Below are 17,487 nucleotides of genomic sequence, written 5' to 3'. Positions count from 1 at the left end.
TATCTGCACCAAACAGTTAATCTGATAATACTTGTGGAATATAGAAATACTTGCTTTATATGTTTTCCAGTTTCTTGAAAAACTTTACAAATGTAACTTATTTCTATGTGAAAACTGAAACAATCTATTCATTCCTTTTCCATTCAAGTAGACACTAATATCCAAAGCAACTTACAGTAGTGAGTGCCTAGATTTTCATACTGATCCCCCATGGAATCTGAACCCACAACCCTGGCATTGCAAGCGCCATGCTCTACCAACTGAGCCACATCATCACATCACAAACCACTTGATGTCTCAGTGTACTCAATTACTGTATTGTACATTGTTTTTCTACATGGTGATAGGAAGTCTACAGGTACAAACCTAGATGACCAGCCTATGTACACCACAGTAATGTACATTTACATTAAGTGGTTTGTAAGGATGGTAAATTAACACTGCACATGTTGTTTGATCAAGAAAAATATTACATTTGATGTGGATGTTTTTTGTCTTTGTTCATAGCTTTTTGCCCAGGCTACAGACGTCTATATTGGTCTACTAATACTAGTAAAGGCCCAGTGCACTACTTTTGTGATTACATTTGATATATATTTTAATTCTGATTCTTCAGGGGGTGCTGCAACACCCCTACTTCTCGCGGCTATGGATGTGAAACATAGGTAACAAGTGGTCCAGCGACGTAAGGGAGCACCCCACTGAGGGAAGCCTCACACGGCCCGGCAGATACCGGGACATGCCGACACCAGTGGAGGCTGCTGAGGGGAGGACGGCTCATAAAATGGCTGGAACGGAGCAAATGGAATGGCATCAAACACCTGGAAACCATCTGTTTGATGTATTTAATAAAATAAAAGGTGCCACCAACACGGATAGGACCAAACAACAATGTAAGAAGAACACTATTAAAACCCAGGACTCCTTCCTGTTTGGCCCTGTCCGGGGGTGTCCTCGGATGGGGCCACAGTGTCTCCTGACCCCTCCTGTCTCAGCCTCCAGTATTCATGCTGCAGTAGTTTATGTGTCGGGGGGCTAGGGTCAGTTTGTTATATCTGGAGTACTTCTCCTGTCCTATTCGGTGTCCTGTGTGAATCTAAGTGTGCGTTCTCTAATTCTCTCCTTCTCTCTTTCTTTCTCTCTCTCGGAGGACCTGAGCCCTAGGACCATGCCCCAGGACTACCTGACATGATGACTCCTTGCTGTCCCCAGTCCACCTGGCCATGCTGCTGCTCCAGTTTCAACTGACCTGAGCCCTAGGACCATGTCCCAGGACTACCTGACATGATGACTCCTTGCTGTCCCCAGTCCACCTCGCCATGCTGCTGCTCCAGTTTCAACTGTTCTGCCTTACTATTATTCGACCATGCTGGTCATTTATGAACATTTGAACATCTTGGCCATGTTCTGTTATAATCTCCACCCGGCACAGCCAGAAGAGGACTGGCCACCCCACATATGCTCTCTCTAATTCTCTCTTTCTTTCTCTCTCTCGGAGGACCTGAGCCCTAGGACCGTGCCCCAGGACTACCTGACACGATGACTCCTTGCTGTCCCCAGTCCACCTGACTGTGCTGCTGCTCCAGTTTCAACTGTTCTGCCTTATTATTATTCGACCATGCTGGTCATTTATGAACATTTGAACATCTTGGCCATGTTCTGTTATGATCTCTACCCTGCACAGCCAGAAGAGGACTGGCCACCCCACATAGCCTGGTTCCTCTCTAGGTTTCTTCCTAGGTTTTGGCCTTTCTAGAGAGTTTTTCCTAGCCACCGTGCTTTTACACCTGCATTGTTTGCTGTTTGGGGTTTTAGGCTGGGTTTCTGTACAGCACTTTGAGATATCAGCTGATGTACGAAGGGCTATATAAATAAATTTGATTTGATTTGACTATCCTGACTGTTCCCTTAGCCTAGCATGTCATTCCCTGTTATAATGTAGTGTACAAGTTGGACAGTAGGCCTATCTAGTCAAGGCAGTTGACACAAAATGATAAACCGTTGCTCACGTCCCTCTTTCTCCCCCTGTAGGGCTGGACTGAGTTGTGCAGACTTCTGGTTGGAGTGTAGAGGTCAGTTGAAGAACTCTAATGAATTATGTTGTGCCCCGTCCAGTCCCTTCGCCCAGTCCCCTTACTTTCAGCCTCTACTCATATAGCTGAAAGGATTAGATAAGTGTAAACACTATGATAAGAGTTCCTTTCTGTGGTAAAGACAGACTCCCCAGAGGCTGGAGCGGATCCAGCAGCAGGCTGTGACCCAGGGCCTGAGGGAGGGGAACTGGCCCCTTGAAGCCCCAACGGCCCGCCAGAGTCTGTGTATTATGATCTAGCCTCCTTTTCCTGTGTAACAGCTCATTACCAGCTTGTCATGCTTTTACTGCTGTTGGAATCACTACAGGCACACACGCTCTCTCTCAAAAGACACAGCTTCACAGTTTATCCTGGCCCACTCTAGATCCCCATGGAGCAGTGTGATGTGCAATGACACTGTTCCATACTATACTGTATGTCATGTAAACTGTATTCCTGTCTAGATCTCAATGGAGCTGTGCAGTGTGTACGACCCTTTGTTCTCCTAAGGGGAGTTGGCGGTACTGAGACAGCTTGACTTCACTGTGCTGACTGAAAATGAGGTAGGTTTGTTGTGTGTGGGGAAGTAATACAGAAGACAATGTGGGTCTCTGCAGATGGACTAATGAAGTACTGTTGTATTCATATGTGGGATGTAATCTGGAGGGGAAGTGAGCTGTGTCGAGGCCAACTCTTTTCTACCTGATGCATTGGGGGAAGGTTCTGTAAAACAGCCTGATGTGTAAAAACCAGAGTAGAGAAACACTGCCTTTACTGACTATGACAGGAAACAGCTGGTATACAGGACAGGTCTGTGTGTGTGTGCACACGCACATGTGAAACCTTGCCTTTAAACAATTGCCTTTTCCTTCAGGATGTTTCATAGAGAACTCAAGATACACAGTAGAAATCAAGTGAGATTCATATGATCCACTGTCTCTGGAGGTGTTTGACCCTTAACCTCCCTCAGTCAGGCTGTGTGTGTATACATATATATAAGGAGTGGCAATTCCCATGCCCAGCCAGACGTCTTCAATTACACTGCCACATCGCTTTCAATCCCAGCAGCCTAAAAAAACTCCCACAATCAACCTTGGCTGAGGTGCCAGAACCCCATTATCAACACTGCCCCGATCATACAGAGGGAACCACAGTGCTGAGAGGGAGGGGTGGAGGATGAAGGAATTATTAGAGTGGACGATGGAGAGACAATGATGAAGTAGTCTATGGTTTCCAGTCCACTAAAATAGGATTGTGGGATACTGGACATCCTGTTCGCTAAGTTGGATTTCTATAGACTCTCAGGCTGCTGTGTGTAAGTGCTGTATAACTTGTATTTATTCATCTGTGGAATAATATATATATACACACACATACATACATACATATACACACACCATTTGGAAAGTATTCAGACCTCTTCCCTTTTCCACATTGTTACTTTGCTTCCAGTTTCCCTTGATCAACCTTGAGATGTTTCTACAACTTGGAGTCCCCCTTTGGTAAATTCAATTGATTTTACATGATTTGGAGAAGCACACACCTGTCTATATAAAGGTCCCACAGTTGACAGTGCAAAAACCAATTAATGAGGTCAAAGGAATTGTCCGTAGAGGTCCAAGACAGGATTGTGTCGAGGCACAGATCTGGGGAAGTGTACCAAGAAATGTCTGCAGCATTGAAGATCACCAAGAACACAGCCTCCATCATTCTTAAATGAAAGAAGTTTGGAACCACCAAGACTCTTCCTAGAGCTGGCCGGCCGGCCAAACTAAGCAATCGGGAGAGAAGGGCCTTGGTCAGGGGGGTGACCTGGCCTGAATGCCAAGTGTCACGTCTGGAGGAAACCAGGCACCATCCCTATGGTGAAGCATGGTGGCAGCATCATGTTGTGGGGATGTTTTTCAGGGGCAGGGCCTGGGAGACTAGTCAGGATCGAGGGAAAGATGAATGGAGCAAAATACTTGAATACCCAAGAAGACTTGAGGCTGTAAATCACTGCTTCAACAAAGTATGAAGTAAAGGGTCTGAATACTTATGTAAGTGTGATTTTGCAAACATTTAAAAAACAATTGTTTTGCTTTGTCATTATGGGGTATTGTGTGTGGATTGATGTGATTTAAAAAAAAAAATCCATTTGAGAATAAGGCTGTAACGTAATAAAAAGTGGAAAAGGTAAAGGGGTCTATACTTTCTGAATGCATTGTAAGTATGAAATGTACATTTTTTAAATTCATATTTTGGTTCAGTTGTAAGAATTATAAACTATAAAAATAGAGTCGCACACTCCATATATAAATTACTGGGAGTTTATGGAGACTCTTTTTATAGTTTATTTGCCATTAGTCAGCACCTCCACATAAAATAATTTTTCTTGGTGTGCGCCAGCTCATGTTTTTATTCAGTTGTATGAATTCATTCAATTATATGCCATCTGTGACTAAATCAGATAACAGCAGTAAGATTTTTTTTTAAATGGTTTATTTAAGAGTCAATGAAGTTACATGTTTCATAAACCCTGATGGGACAGTGATGCCAAAACGTTGGTGATAAAGACCAAATAAGTTCTCTCCCAATATCAGTAAACAACCCAGATAAAAGAGAACGACACACTTCTATATTCTTTCTCCTCGTTTTCCCCTTTCATCCTCCACAGCCATCTGCTCTCAGGATTCTGATCCAGCTGAATCAACAGCCCCTTTAATATGCCACTGCCTTGTCTGTCCTATGGCTTCTCTTTGGTTATTTGTTCAGTTAATCCCTTAAAAAAAAAAAAAAAATCATCCCTGTGACAGATGTTCTGTTAGCTAGCATCTCACCCTCTGTTGTGGTCAGGGTTAGTTTTGCTTGGTCGATGGATAGAGGCATTCCCGTTCATGACGCCCTCTTGTTGTTCTGATTGGTCATCACTGGTGATCTGTTCACATCTGACCCTGGCTTATCATTGACTATCTCCATCTCACTGTCTGATTTGTTTCCGTCAGATTCCAAACCTCCATTTTGTGTCAGACTCTCCTCTATACTGGCTCAGTTTCCTCAGTAACCATCAATTCTTCTCCATCCTCTGTCCCCTGTGTGCTGCTCAGCCTCTGGGGCAGCTCGGTCTTCATCTCCCTCACTGGATTATCCAAAAGCTCCACTCTACTACTGAGCCCACCTCTACGTTCTCCTCAACGGGCTCCAGTTGATGGCAGTCCACTGTCTGTTGGCTGGGTTCTCATTGTGACCTGCCTCTACTGAGAGCACCTCGCTGGTGATCTCCTGGACTGCCACAGCCTCCTCTCCTTTAGATGTCCCCTCTGCTTCTTCTTCGTTCACTGTTTCTGTGCGTGTGTTGTCTGGTTTGGTGTTAACTGCATCTCTCTGTTCCATCAGCTTCTGTTTGAAATCCAGGAGCCTGTCACTAAGAGACCAGAACGAGCCCATGTTTAGATTCATGTCTACTAATACACGTGGGCACACACACGGTGGGATGGTAGGGGTGTGGTGCTTCTCTTCTGTGTTACCTGTGGCTTGGTGTCCTAATGCCTGTGACCAGGGCCAGCTGCTCCAGAGTGGTCTCAGCTGAGGGAGAAAGAGACTGACCCTGTGGAAAGAGGAGACAGACAGAAGAGGTCTTAATGGTCACCTCTTCCAGACCTTATTTAATACACAAAAAGAGAATAGTCTGTTATTACCTCAGCTGTGAGCGGGTCCCCGCCTTTCCTTATAGAGCGCTCCACATGCACTGCCTGCTGGGTAATGGAGTGCAGAAATTCGTCTCTGGGGGTGGTCCTCACCATACTGAGAGAAACAACAGGGTCACACACAAACAGATAGTGTGATAGGTACTGACCAGGCTGGTGAAAGCAGACAGAGCCTCTATTTCATGGTTCATGGCAGAATGATGGTCTCCCACTCCGCACATCCATTGGGCCAACAGATGCTGACTGAAGAAAGGGGAGGCGAAGTGATTGAATAGTTAGTTGGTTGATAGGTAAATTGTGAGAATGATTTGAATGATAGATACCTGAAAGCGGTATGCACATCGGTGGGGCCAAAGAAGGAAGTATTGATTTTGAGCGCGCTCTGTAGGAACTGCCCTGCCTGTTCATTTGGCAAAACCAAACCTAGACAGCTCTCTGTGTGTGTGTGTGTGTGTGAGAGAGTTAATCCCCTCAAGCAGTAGAGGTCTTGGAGTTGGGAGTGGGTAGGTATAGCCTTACAGGATTAGACTTACATCTAGTGTAGCAGTGTAGGGGTGATCTTCTCCATGAACTGTGAGCGTCAGGAGACGTGCTCTGAACAGACACCTCTGAGCTAGAGTAGACTCTCCTCCAGCAAACACATACACTGCCAACAGAGCCTACAGGACACACACCTCATTCACTTAGCTAGGGATTACTCAGATTACAAATAAATAAGGTAAACAAAGGCTAACTTATTTATTGGTGTTTTGATTTCCTCCAACTTGTGGGTGGTGGTGAGTAGTGGATGACAATGAGGTACTTACGTATTGTTGGGGTGGTCAAAGCCCAGGACCCTCTCACTGATGACCACAGGCTTGAGCTGGACACTGCGGGCCTGGTAGTTCTGGGTGGGGGTAGAGAGGCACAGGATAATAGTTACAAAGCCCTACAAGCCTACGCCTTAAACTTGAGGCCATAATTGGAGGTGTGTGGGTGTGTGTACCAGAGGTTGACCGATTAAATCGGCATGGCCAATTAATTAGGGCCGATTTCAAGTTTTCATAACAAATTGGTAATCGGTATTTTTGGACACCGATTATGACCGATTACATTACATGAGGAAACTGCGTGGCAGGCTGACCACCTGTTAAGCTAGTGCAGCAAGGTAATTTGCTAGCTAGAATTACATTTATCTTATAAAAAAACTATCTTTACATAATCACTAGTTAACTTAGTAATATCGTCAACTATGTGTAGTTAACTAGTTTGTCCTGCGTTGCATATAATCAATGCTGTGCCTGTTAATTTATCATCGAATCACAGCCTACTTTGCCAAATGGGTGATGATTTAACAAGGCGCATTTGTGAAAAAAGCACAATCGTTGCACGAATGTACCTAACCATAAACATCTTTTGCCTTTCTTAAATCAATACACAGAAGTCTATTTTTTTTAACCTAGATATTTGGTTAAGAAATTAATGTTAGCAGGCAATATTAACTTGTAACGGTTTTCTTTAGGTGAAGTAGAGGCGGACCAAAATGCAGCGTGGTTGTTATTCATTGTACTTTAATAAAGAAACTGTACACGAATAAACTAACAAAACAACAAACGTGTGAAAACCTAAACCAGTCCTATCTGGTGCAAAACACAGAGACAGGAACAATCACCCACAAACACACAGTGAAACCCAGGCTACCTAAATATGGTTCCCAATCAGAGACAATGACTAACACCTGCCTCTGATTGAGAACCATATCAGGCCAGACATAGAAATAGACAAACAAGACATCCAACATAGAATGCCCACTCAGATCACACCCTGACCAACCAAAACATAGAAACATACAAAGCAAACTATGGTCAGGGTGTGACATAACTAGGGAAATTGTGTCACTTCTCTTGTGTTCATTGCAAGCAGAATCAGGGTATATGCAACAGTTTGGGCTGCCTGGCACGCTGCAAACTAATTTGCCAGAAATGTACATAATTATGGCATAACATTGAAGGTTGTGCAATGTAACAGCAATATTTAGACTTTGGGTTGCCACCCGGAACGGTTCCGTATTTCACTGAAAGAATAAACGTTCTGTTTTTTCAAAATGATAGTTTTCGGATTTGACCATATTAATGACCAATGATAATTCTGTGATAATTATATTAAAATTAAGTCTATGATTTGATAGATCAGTCTGACTGAGCGGTGGTAGGCAGCAGCAGGCTCGTAAGCATTCATTCAAACTTTACTGCATTTGCCAGCAGCTCTTAACAATGCTTTATCACAGCGTTGTTTATAACTTCAAGCCTATCAACTCCTGAGATTAGGCTGGCAATACTAAAGTGCCTATTAGAACATCCAATATTCAAAAGTATATGAAATACAAATGGTATAGAGAGAAATGGTTGACTCGTCATAATTCCTATAATAACTGCAACCTAATATTTCTTTACTGGGAATATTGAAGAACTGTGAATATTGAACCACCAGCTTTCATATGTTCTCATGTTCTGAGCAAAGCAAGGATCTTAAACGTTAGCTTTTTTACATGGCATATATTGCACTTTTACTTTCTTCTCCAACACTGTTTTTGCATTATTTATACCAAATTGAGCATGTTTCATTATTTATTTGAGACTAAATTAATTGTATTTATATATGTATTATATTAGGTTAAAAAAAGTGTTCATTCAGTATTGTTGTAAATCTCATTATTACAAATATATATATAAAAAACATCTCTCTCTATATATATATACAATAAAAATTTAAGGGCTTGGTCGGTAGGGGTGTCCTTGTCTCATCGTGCACCAGTGACTCCTGTGGCGGGCTGGGCGCAGTGTGCGCTAGCCAAGGTGGCCAGGTGCACGGTGTTTCCTCTGGCGCATTGGTGCAGCTGGCTTCCGGGTTGGAAGCAGTGCGGCTTGGTTGGGTTGTGTATCGGAGGACACATGACTTTCAACCTTCATCTCTCTGAGCCCGTACCGGAGTTGTAGCGATGAGACAAAATAGTAGCTACTACAACAATTGGATATAAGGAAAACATACATTTTTTGAGAGGAACAATAACAGCTTTTCAGCTGTGAATACTTCCTAAAGTGCGTGTGAAGTGTGTACCTGTAGAAGAGCCCTATCGCTCTGTAGTCTCTCCTCCATACCCCCCTGAGGCAGATCTCTGGCTGCCTGCAGCTCCTCGTTCCAGTCTGGAGCCTTCACATCACAAACATCAAATCGGTCAGACAGTCAGTCGTTTTTTCCGTGTGTGTGTAACGGATGTGAAACGGCTAGCTTAGTTAGCGGTGGTGCGAGCTAAATAGCGTTTCAATCGGTGACGTCACTTGCTCTGAGACCTTGAAGTAGTAGTTCCCCTTGCTCTGCAAGGGCCACGGCTTTTGTGGAGCGATGGGTAACGATGCTTCGTGGGTGACTGTTGTTGATGTGTGCAGAGGGTCCCTGGTTCGCGCCCGGGTATGGGCGAGGGGACGGTCTAAAGTTATACTGTTACATGTGTGTGACAAAGACCTGTGCTCCAGAGTGTTGATCCAGTCCCAGTCTGCTGAGAGGGTTTCTGTGGGGGAGTGGGAGGCTGATGAGGGACCCGGCCAGCTCAGTGTGCGGTAGGGAGTCGGCATAACTTCTACTTGTGGCAGCTGGGGCCTACAGGGAGACAGGGGCAGACACTACATTTCACTAATGGCACTACACTCTTACAATATAGACATAAGGGTATGATATTGTTCCCTGGGGTACAAAAAAAATCTAAAATACACAATGATCTGACATGGTACTGTTCCATACCTTTTGGGGTACATGTGCAGATAAAGATATTAAATGGTAAATTTTTGTACCCCATATTTATTATATTAAACAAAGGTACAATCAAACTCACTCAAAAAAAGGGGTACAACATTTTGTGTACCCTCAATACTCACCATATGGTACAATTATGAATTGTTACCACCTAAAGGGAACTAACGTCTTTGTCAATGTGGTGGTACCCTGAAAAAGGCACATTTGTACCATAATTATCATAAACTCATTAAAAAAAAGAAACGGCCCCTTTTCAGGGTCCTGTCTCAAAGATAATTCGTAAAAAACTAAATAACTTCACAGATCTTCATTGTAAAGTGTTTAAACACTGTTTCCCATGCTTGTTCAATGAACCATAAACAATTAATGAACATGCACCTGTGGAACGGTCGTTAAGACACTAACAGCTTACAGACGATAGGCAATTAAGGTCACAGTTATAAAAACTTAGGACACTAAAAAGGCCTTTCTACTGACTCTGAAATACACCAAAGAAAGATGTCCAGGGTCCCTGCTCATCTGCGTGAACGTGCCTTAGATATGCTGCAAGAAGGCATGAGGACTGCAGGGCAATAAATTGCAATGTCCGTACTGTGAGACGCCTAAGTCAGCGCTACAGGGAGAAAGGACGAACAGCTGATCGTCCTCTCAGTGGCAGACCACGTGTAACAACACCTGCACAGGATCGGTACATCCGAACATCACACCTGCGGGACAGGTACAGGATGGCAACAACTGCCAGAGTTTTACCAGGATTGCACAATCCCTCCATCAGTGCTCAGACTGTCCGCAATAGGCTGAGAAAGGCTGGACTGAGGGCTTGTAGGCCTGTTGTAAGGCAGGTCCTCACCAGACATCACAGACAACAATGTCACCTATGGGCACAAACCCACTGTCGCTGGACCAGACTGGCAAAAAGTGCTCTTCACTGACGAGTCGTGGTTTTGTCTCACCAGGGGTGATGGTCAGATTCGCGTTTATCGTCGAAGGAATGAGCGTTACACTGAGGCCTGTACTCTGGAGTGGGAGGTGTATCACAGCATCATCAGACAGCTTGTTGTCATTGCAGACAATCTCAATACTGTGCGTTACAGGTAAGACATCCTCCTCCCTCATGTGGTACCCTTCCTGCAGGTTCATCCTGACATCACCCTCCAGCATGACAATGCCACTAGAAATACTGCTTGTTCTGTGCGTGATTCCCTGCAAGACAAGAATTTCAGTGTTCTACCATGGCCAGCAAAGAGGCCGGATCTCAATCCCATTGAGAACGTCTGGGACCTGTTGGATCGGAGGGTGAGGACTAGGGCCATTCCACCCAGAAATGTCTGGGAACTTGCAGGTGCCTTGGTAGAAGAGTGGGGTAACATCTCACAGCAAGAACTGGCAAATCTGGTGCAGTCCATGAGGAGGAGATTCACTTAAGTACTTAATGCAGCTGGTGGCCAAACCAGATAAGGGGGGGTCAAAATCTAAAGTAATAGTCTATGTTCAGGGACACATTATTCCATTTCTGTTAGTCACATGTTTGTGGAACTTGTTCAGTTTATGTCTCAACTGTTGAATCTTGTTGTGTAAATATTTGTGTGAACATATGTTAAGTTTGCTGAAAATAAAACGCAGTTGACAGTGAGAGAACGTTTAGTTATTTTGCTGAGTTTATTTCTCAGCAAGCTCTACATCAGGCAGATTTTTTTTAGAATTGTTTTTCATTTGTTTTTGAAGTGTACATTGACTGATTGATTAATCTTATGCTAAACAAATAAATCCCATTGTTTTGCACCCGTTACTGAAATGGTTGTTAGCGTTTAAATGGTGTAGGTAGTCTCTTCACAATAATGGAAAAGTTGGCGGAATTTTGCAAGCCTACTTGCATGCCTGATGTGGCCTGTAAAGCCATGCGTTTTAGGCCACTTTATTAGGGTGAATCTCAAAATAAGGCCTTATGTAATGTAATGTATTGTCATAAAGAGTTTAATTTATGCCTAGAAACTCACTTGGTGAAGGCCACAGGACTGAACATGAACGAATTCAACAACCATGTCGCTGTCACTAACAAATACAGGCATGGATGGTAAATCTACAATTCACTCAAAAAAAGGTAAGGCACACCAGGAAATTATATTGAGGGTGTGGCATAGTGGGGAAGTGGCTTTCAAATAGTTATTTCTGGTCACCCGTGAGCGGAAGTGTTGTACCAATTTAAGTGGTCTTTGGTAGAGGTACATTTTTGCCACTTTGCCACAAAGAAGACATTGTTTTGTCACTGTGGTGGTATATCAAAAGGCAAAAAGCATACTTAGTACCTTTATCCACAGGTACATATCTAAAGTATGAACTGGTGTACAATTATGTACCTATAACTAAAAGTACAAAGGAGGACCTTACAGGGTACCACCCGAGTGACAAGCAGCTTTGGGAACAAATCGAACCTTTATTTCTAAGAACATATTTCTGTGTGTGTGTGTTGCGTTGCTACCTGGCTCTGAGGGTGGTGAGGGCCTGTTTGAAGGCAGGGCTGATGTGAGAGAGCAGGTCAGTGAGGCAATGGCTGACTGGAGAGGGCGAGGATCAAACACTCCAACTGTAGACCTGGAAAACACACACACACACACACACACACACACAGAGCTGCTATTATTGTGGTGATAACATCTAGCTGAGATGTAATTTCGTTTGGATAACATGTATATGCCGGTTACATCTGAGAACCTCACCTATTCAGGAAGAATCCCAGAGGACAGGATGTGATGTCACACTTCCGTCCTTCTAGTGTCACCAGAGTGAAGTACAGCAAGTCCCCTTGCAGCTTCCTGTGCACAGGAGGCGGGTTCCAACAGCTGAGTGACAGGTCCTGCAAACAGCTGGGAACCTGAGGAGAGACGCACGGAGAGTGTGTGTAATTAATATACAGTGGGGCAAAAAAGTATTTAGTCAGCCACCAATTGTGCAAGTTCTCCCACTTAAAAAGATGAGAGGTACACTTCAACTATGACAGACAAAATGAGGAAAACAAATCCAGAAAATCACATTGTAGGATTTTTTATGAATTTTTTTGAAAATGATGGTGGAAAGTGTTTGGTCAATAACAAAAGTTTATCTCAATACTTTGTTATATACCCTTTGTTGGCAATGACAGAGGTCAAATGTTTTCTGTAAGTCTTTACAAGGTTTTCACACACTGTTGCTGGTATTTTGGCCCATTCCTCCATGCAGATCTCCTCTAGAGCGGTGATGTTTTGGTGCTGTTGCTGGGCAACACAGACTTTCAACTCCCTCCAAAGATTTTCTATGGGGTTGAGATCTGGAGACTGGCTAGGCCACTCCAGGACCTTGAAATTCTTCTTACGAAGCCACTCCTTCGTTGCCCGGGCGGTGTGTTTGGGATCATTGTCATGCTGAAAGACCCAGCCACGTTTCATCTTCAATGCCCTTGCTGATGGAAGGAGGTTTTCACTCAAAATCTCACGATACATGGCCCCATTCATTCTTTCCTTTACATGGATCAGTCGTTCTGGTCCCTTTGCAAAAAAAACTGCCCCAAAGCATCATGTTTCCACCCCCATGCTTCACAGTGGGTATGGTGTTCTTTGGATGCAACTCAGCATTCTTTGTCCTCCAAACATGACGAGTTGAGTTTTTACCAAAAAGTTATATTTTGGTTTCATCTGACCATATGACATTCTCCCAATCTTCTTCTGGATCATCCAAATGCTCTCTAGCAAACTTCAGATGGGCCTGGACATGTACTGGCTTAAGCAGGGGGACACGTCTGGCACTGCAGGATTTGAGTCCCTGGCGGCGTAGTGTGTTACTGATGGTAGGCTTTGTTACTTTGGTCCCAGCTCTCTGCAGGTCATTCACTAGGTCCCCCCGTGTGGTTCTGGGATTTTTGCTCACCGTTCTTGTGATCATTTTGACCCCACGGGGTGAGATCTTGCGTGGAGCCCCAGATCGAGGGAGATTATCAGTGGTCTTGTATGTCTTCCATTTCCTAATAATTGCTCCCACAGTTGATTTCTTCAAACCAAGCTGCTTACCTATTGCAGATTCAGTCTTCCCAGCCTGGTGCAGGTCTACAATTTTCTTTCTGGTGTCCTTTGACAGCTCTTTGGTCTTGGCCATAGTGGAGTTTGGAGTGTGACTGTTTGAGGTTGTGGACAGGTGTCTTTTATACTGATAACAAGTTCAAACAGGTGCCATTAATACAGGTAATGAGTGGAGGACAGAGGAGCCTCTTAAAAAAAAGTTACAGGTCTGTGAGAGCCAGAAATCTTGCTTGTTTGTAGGTGACCAAATACTTATTTTCCACCATAATTTGCAAATAAATTCATAAAAAATTGTACAATGTGATTTTCTGGATTTTTTTTCTCATTTTGTCTGTCATAGTTGAAGTGTACCTATGATGAAAATGACAGGCCTATCTCATCTTTTTAAGTGGGAGAACTTGCACAATTGGTGGCTGACTATATACATATACAGTTGAAGTCGGATTACATACACCTTAACCAAATACATTGAAACTCGGTTTTTTACAATTCCTAACATTTAATCCTAGTAAAAACTCCCTGTCTTAGGTCAGTTAGGATCACCACTTTATTTAAAGAATGTGAAATGTCAGAATAATAGTAGAGAGAATTATTTATTTCAGCTTTTATTTCTTTCATCACATTCCCAGTGGGTCAGAAGTTTACATACACTCAATTAGTATTTGGTAGCATTGCCTTTAAATTGTTTAACTTGGGTCAAATGTTTCGGGTAGCCTTCCACAAGCTTCCCACAATAAGTTGGGTGAATTTTGGCCCATTCCTCCTGACAGAGCTTGTGTAACTGAATCAGGTTTGTATGCCTCCTTGCTCACACATGCTTTTTCAGTTCTGCCCACAAATTTTCTATAGGGTTGAGGTCAGGGCTTTGTGATGGCCACTCGAATAACTTGACTTTGTTGTCCTTAAGCCATTTTACCATAAACTTCCCGACTGATGTTTTGAGATGTTGCTTCAATATATCCACATAATTTTCTTTCCTCATGATGCCATCTATTTGGTGAAGTGCACCAGTCTCTCCTGCAGCAAAGCACCCCCACAACATGATGCTGCCACCCCCGTGCTTCACGGCTGGGATGGTCTTCTTCGGCTTGCAAGCCTCCCCCCTTTTCCTCCTAACATAACAATGGTCATTATGGCCAAACAGTTCTATTTTGGTTTCATCAGACCAGAGGACATTTCTCCAAATAGTACAATCTTTGTCCCCATGTGCAGTTGCAAACCGTAGTCTGGCTTTTTTATGGCGGTTTTGGAGCAGTGGCTTCTTCCTTGCTGAGCGGCCTTTCAGGTTATGTCGATATAGGACTAGTTTTACTGTGGATATAGATACTTTTGTACCTGTGTCCTCCAGCATCTTCACAAGGTCCTTTGCTGTTGTTCTGGGATTGATTTGCACTTTTCGCTCCAAAGTATGTTCATCTCTATGAGACAGAACGCTTCTCCTTCCTGAGCGGTATGATAGCTACGTGGTCCCATGGTGTTTATACTGGTGTACTATTGTTTGTACAGATGAAAGTGGTACCTTCAGGCGTTTGGAAATTGCTCCCAAGGATGAACCAGACTTGTGGAGGTCTACAATTTATTTTCTGAGGTCTTGGCTGATTTCATTTAGTTTTCTCATGATCAAGACACTGAGTTTGAAGGTAGGCCGTGAAATACATCCACGGGGACACCTCCAATTGACTCAAATTATGTAAATTAGCTTATCAGAATCTTCTAAAACCATGACATAATTTTCTGGAATTATCCAAGCTGTTTAAAGGCACATTCAACTTAGTGTATGTAAACTTCTGACCCACTGGAATTGTGATACAGTGAATAATAAGTGAAATAATCTGTCTGTAAACAATTGTGTCATGCACAAAGTAGATGTCCTAACCGACTTGCCAAAACTATAGTTTGTTAACAAGATATTTGTGGAGTGGTTGAAAAACGAGTTTTAATGACTCCAACCTAAGTGTATGTAAATTTCCGACTTCACCTGTATAATGTATATATAACATAGTTACAGGTATAAGGCTACTTATTGTAGGCAGGGTTGGATGGTGACCACAGGTCATAAGTTACTTTGGCATTTTGGGAAGGGCAATATCTGCACTTGCAATGTCATCGTAGGATAAGACTGATTCCTCATGTGTGTGATAGCATTAATAACTATTAAAACGTGACATTTTAAATTGTATATATGTTGCATGATGTGTCTGATCAATTACATTTGTATGTAATAATATTTCCCTCTCTATGAAGCAATTCAGGAGCCAAGTAGAGAGGAGGCTCGTCAAGAGGAGGTGAGTAAAGAAGAGAATCAGAAGAATAAAGATTTTATTTTACCTTTATTTAACTAGGCAAGTCAGTTAAGAACAAATGCTTATTTTCAAGGACAGCCTAAGAACAGTGGGTTAACTGTCTTGTTCAGGAGCAGAACGACAGATTTTTACCTTGTCAGCTCAGCGATTTGATCTTGCAACCTTTCAGTTACTAGTCCAACGCTCTAACCACTAGGCTACCTGCCACCCTGGTGGGATGTTAAGCTACGTACACTACCGTTCAAAAGTTTGGGGTCACTTAGAAATGTCTATGTTTTTGAAAAAAAAGCAAATTTTTTTGTCCATTAAAATAACATAAAATTGATCAGAAGAACAATGTAGACATTGTTAATGTTGTAAATGACTATTGTAGCTGGAAACGGCTGATTTTTAATGGAATATCTACATAGGGGTACAGAGGCCCATTATCAGCAACCATCACTCCTGTGTTTCAATGGCACATTGTGTTAGCTAATCCAAGTTTATCATATTAAAAGGCTAATTGATCATTAGAAAACCTTTTTGCAATTATGTTAGCACAGCTGAAAACTGTTGTGCTGATTAAAGACACAATAAAACTGGCCTTCTTTAGACTAGTTGAGTATCTGGAGCATCAGTATTTGTGGGTTTCATTACAGGCTCAAAATGACCAGAAACAAAGAGCTTTCTTTTGAAACTCGTCAGTCTATTCTTGTTCTGAGAAATGGAGGCTCGTACAACGCTGTGTATTACTCCCTTCACAGAAGAGCGCAAACTGTCTCTAACCAGAATAGAAAGAGGAGTGGGAGGCCCCGGTGCACAACTGAGCAAGAGGACAAGTACATTAGAGTGTCTAGTATGAGAAACAGACGCCTCACAAGTCCTCAACTGGCAGCTTCATTAAATAGTACCCACAAGACACCAGTCTCAACATCAACAGTGAAGAGGCGACTCTGGGATGCTGGCCTTCTAGGCAGAGTTCCTCTGTCCAGTGTCTGTGTTCTTTTTCCCATCTTAATCTTTTATTTTTATTGGCCTGTCTGAGATGTGGCTGTTTCCTTGCAACTCTGCCTAGAAGGCCATATTATTTTTTAAATTTTATTATGATTATTATTTTAATTGCATTTATTAACAACAAATCAATACAAAACGTATGGATAAGCAGTTTGTCTTCCTACTGCACTGTCTTTGGTTACGTTTTCATTCATGTTTTATGCTGACTGAGTAAATTCCATTAAACTATTTTAATTCCATGCTCTCACACAAGTGACCTCTCACCTCTTGACTGATGACGCGAGGTTGATGTTTGGGGGCGGGGACATCGCCAGCAGTCACTTCTCATTACGCTCATTACTGTAAACTTCTAAGGGTATGATGAGTTGCTTGAATCTATAGAGAATCATATACATCATTGGTTATCTACATTTCCGAATTCGTTAATATTGATAGGAGGGGACTTTAACCTTACTATAGATAATTCAACTGATAGATGGTCCCCAGCTAGGCCAACCAATCAGAATTTGGGTTTAATACTTTTTATGGAAAAGTTTGATCCGGAGAGAGAGGTTTCCGGCCAACAGATCATTCACTTGTGTCACGCCATGGTCTT

The 17,487-nt window shown here is 42.8% G+C and overlaps 1 pseudogene; it reads right to left on the bottom strand.

Annotated features, from left to right (window-relative positions):
* Positions 1–4,602: 4,602 nt before the first annotated feature.
* On the bottom strand, positions 4,603–17,086 carry LOC135574803 (protein clueless-like; annotated as a pseudogene).
* Positions 17,087–17,487: the final 401 nt, after the last annotated feature.

Source organism: Oncorhynchus nerka, linkage group LG13 (genome assembly GCF_034236695.1).
Source record: "Oncorhynchus nerka isolate Pitt River linkage group LG13, Oner_Uvic_2.0, whole genome shotgun sequence".
Classification (NCBI taxonomy): domain Eukaryota; kingdom Metazoa; phylum Chordata; class Actinopteri; order Salmoniformes; family Salmonidae; genus Oncorhynchus; species Oncorhynchus nerka.
The sequence above is the reverse complement of the archived record's forward strand: the minus strand, read 5'-3'. Positions and strand labels throughout refer to the sequence as shown.